The sequence below is a fragment of the Delphinus delphis genome, chromosome 20 (assembly GCF_949987515.2).
Source record: "Delphinus delphis chromosome 20, mDelDel1.2, whole genome shotgun sequence".
NCBI lineage: Eukaryota > Metazoa > Chordata > Mammalia > Artiodactyla > Delphinidae > Delphinus > Delphinus delphis.
Window position 1 is genome coordinate 23699091 of NC_082702.1, and position 4452 is coordinate 23703542.

Here is a 4452-nt window from a genome sequence, read left to right on the forward strand (position 1 = left end):
TTTTTTTTCTTAATATGTGAGGCAGAAATTGTTCTGCTCATTCTATTTATGAGAGCTTAGTCACTTGGCACCATGGGGGCTGGGAAATATGGTTCCTAGCTGGGTTGCTACTTCCCATATTTAAATTTATTACTGTGGAAGATGGTCACATGGATATTAGTGGGCAGCTAGTGGTTTCCTCTGCAGGGTAGCACAGCTTAAATGACTGAGTGCCAACAATTTCTTTCTTTCATCCAAGTATCTTTCCAGTAAAAGATGACAGGGAGAGAAAAGGAGAGAAAGAGAGAGGGGAGAGGTTTTTGGTTAGTTAGGCTTAGGCCATGTATGCCCCCATTGGTAGCTGTAGAGGAGGAAGGAGGAAGAATCATGGAATCTCTTTATGTACCTGGATTTACATTCCCATTGTGGAGTATTGGTCAGGGGTCTCCTTCAAGGTCCTTGACTCTAGAAATATTCCTTCTTATTCCTGTTGTGTAGCAGGCCCCTTATTTCCTCTTGACAATTAGGATCAATCGCCCCAACCAACACAACTGTTTTTTGGTAGTGTATCCAGTGACATGAAGAATTCAAACAAATTATGTGGAAATTTCAACTTTTATTTCAACGTAAACATTGTTGCAACCCCCAGAGTAGAAGCCTTTTTCTCTTAAATTCTAAAACCTCTAAATTAAAAAAGTCCAAATGTATAGAGATGGGAAGAAAATAGTATAAGTCTGCACTCTGATCAGTGGATCCTGAGTCTGCAGGAATTAGTACTAGCTTACAGCTGGAGTCCAGTAATTTCTGAACGGTCTTAGTATTTTCATTTCCTTAATGATCAGTTACACTGGCCTCTAGTCCCACTGGCCATGGTAAGGAGATTTCCAGTACACATTTGTATTATTTCAATATTCATACTCAATGTTTCCTGATTTCCCCTTTATTCCAGAGGCTCTGGATCTATGAATTGATTCAGGCCTAGGAACTCAGTAATGGGCTGTGATTCTTTTCATGGTGACTCAAGTAAGTCTTTTTTGCAAGACTCATAGCATGATCAATCATACAGAGCAAGTACAGCCTTAGAGTTGCTCATCTGTTTTGGTCCTAGAGGCGCCAATGATCAACTGACTTCTATCTAACATTATTTCACATATTTCTAATCACTACCTGAACTCTGCTTCCTATTACAGAAACAATGCTCAGTTTGCAGCAGTTGTTTAAGTGCTTCTGTCACTCCTGGATAGTATCATGCTAATTGAAAAAGGAAGATCTCATTTGAAGAGTGGCTTTTCCCATCTCCTCCCTGCAAAGCATGGCTTCTATATCCTTTTAAAAAATCAATACATTCTTGGGCTTCCCTCGTGGCGCAGTGGTTGAGATTCTGCCTGCTAATGCAGGGGACACGGTTTTGAGCCCTGGTCTGGGAGGATCCCACATGCCACGGAGCAATTAGGCCCGTGAGCCACAACTACTGAGCCTGCGCGTCTGGAGCCTGTGCTCCGCAACAAGAGAGGCCACGATAGTGAGAGGCCCGCGCACCGCGATGAAGTGTGGCCCCCGCTTGCCACACTAGAGAAAGCCCTCACAAAGAAACGAAGACCCAACACAGCAAAAATAAATAAATTAATTAATAAACTCCTACTCCCAACATCTTATTAAAAAAAAATTCAATACATTCTTATGCCAGAAATGCAAACATTTGAAAATAAAAAATGTATGATTTATTAACAAACTAAGTAAGAAAAAACACAATCATTTTGATGAATGTATAAAAAATCATTTAACAGAATCATCTAGTTATGATTTTAAAAAACCTCTCAGCAAAATTATAATAAAGGAAATTTCTCAATCTGAAAAAGGGCAGCTGCAAACCGCCCCTCATATAATTAATATCATATTTAATAGTGAAAGACTGAATACTTTCTTCCCCAAATAAGGAATTAAACAGGATGTTTTCTCTCATCACTTCTATTCATTTTGTTGGAGGTCTTAGCCAGCACAAGAAGACAAGAAAAAGAAATAAAAAGCATCCAAATTGAAAAAGAAGAGGTAAACTGTTGTTATTGGCAAATGGCACGATCATCTATGCAGGCAATCCTAAGGAATCTACCAAAAAACTATTAGAACAAATAAATGAGTTTAGCAAAGTTGCAGGGTACAAGATCAATATGGCAAAATCAATATATTTCCATATATTTATAATAAAAAATTAAATTTAAAAAATGATACCATTTACAATATCAAAATATACGTAAAAACTTAAGGACAAAATTGACAAATGATGTGCAAAACCTGTGTACTGAAAACTACAAAATATTGCTGACAAAATTAAATAGAATGATATACCAGGCTCATGCACTGGAAGACTCAATATTATTAGGACATCAATTCTTCCCAAATTGATCTACAGATTCAATGCAATCACAATCAAAACCCACAGGCTTTATTTGTGGAAATAGACAAACTGACTTAATAGATTAGTGGTGATGGTTGTATAATATTATAACGTACTTGATGTCACTGAACTGTACACTTAAAAATGGTTAAACGGCAAATTTTGTGTTACGTATTTCTTACTAGAAAAAAATATTTTCGAGTTAAAGAAAAGCTTATCTCAAAATGCAAAGTGCCTAAAATAACCAAAATTATTTGAAAAAAAGAACAAAGGGAGAGGACTTTCATTACCTGATTTCCAGACTTATTATAAAGCTTTAGGAATCAAAATAGCATGGTATTGACCTAAAGACAGATACAAAGAAGAGTGGAACAGAACAGAGTCCAGATAGACCCACATATGTATGGCTACTTAATTTCTCACAAAAGGTGCTGGAAGAATTGTATATTCTCATGGGGCAGGGGAGATCTTTGAACTTTACCTCATACCAGATCAAATACATAAAAATGGATCATAACACAAAATGGATTACAGACCAAAATATAAAATCTACAATTAAATTTTGGAAGAAAACCTAAAATGAGATCTTAATTACCTTGGGAAATTTTCTTAACTATGACACAAAAAACACTAAAATCATATATTGAACTTTATCACACTTAAAACCATTCACTCTTCAAAAGATACCCTTAAGAAAACTCAAAGGTAAGCCACAGATTGAATGAAAAAATTTGCAATGAAAAATACGAAAAAAGGACACTTATCCAGAAAATATAAAGAACTCTCACAACTCAATAATAATAATTGAAAAAAAACAATGTTTGAAAATGGGCAAAAGTGGTTTTTCCACTTCTGGGAAGATGGAATAGATGTACTTATCTCTATTCTCCTTTCAAGGTATAATTAATCCCTGAACATTATATATAAAACAAACACAAGAAACCTCAGAAACATGAAGTAAAGAAGGCAGACTGGCTAGAGACCACTGGACCTAATGAGTAACATGATGATGAGTTCTCTGAGTTTTCCTTTGGCCTCATATATCCCAGACTTGGAGATGAAGAAGCTGGTGACCTGGAAATAAAAATAGGTGTAGACAAAAAAATTTCCCAACAAAGGTCACAGACAAGAGCAGCCAAGCAAGATAGAAGGAATTTAGGCAGTAACTGATCTACTCCAGCCAAAAAATATGGAAAAAATTATGGCTCTTATCCCCACCCATGCCTTCAAAGTCCTAGTGGGGAACCTAGACTTCCACCATCATGAGGGTGTAAAGAGGTATCCCAACACTACCTCCAAAGACGTGGTGTCAGGGAAGGCCAAGTAGGGATATGGGACTTCATACCTGCTAGCCGGTAATAAGATCTAATTCCTGTGGTACCAGTGGACACCATGTGGGAAACATGGACTTGCATGCCACCCAGCAGTTATGAGGCTCCCCTTTTCTTCCCATTGGGAGGTGTCAAAGCAGGAATAGTGGAGAGTCAGGACTTTCACTATATCCCAGTGGTAATGAAGCTACCCCTACTACAGTGTCAATGGAGACCACATAGGGAGCTGGAACTCCCACCCCACTCAGCAGTAATGAGGAGTCCTCAATGCATAGATGTCAGTGGAGGCTGAGAAGGGAACCTAGACTTCTTTTCCCATCTGGTTATAAAAAGGCGCTGTCCCTACTCCTCCTGCCAGAGCAGTGTCAGAAAAATCCAACTAAAATTAAAAAAAAATAATATCCTGTGTTTCATAATTTTCAGTAAAAAATTACTCATCATACCGAGAAGAACCAGAAAGAGCTCAAACTGAATGAAAATACAATCAACACAATTCAACACCAAAAAGACAGAAATTTTAGAATTACCTGAGAAATATTTTAAAGCAGCCAGATAAAAATGCTTCAAAGAGCAATTATTAATTCATTATGAATTATTTAATAGAGAAAAATAGAAAGTATCAGCAAAGAAATAGGAAATATTAAAAAATAGCTAAATGAAAATTTTAGAACTGGAAAATGTGGAAATCTCAGTATATGGGATCAATGGCAGAATGGAAGGAACAGAGAGAATAAGTAAAGATAGAAC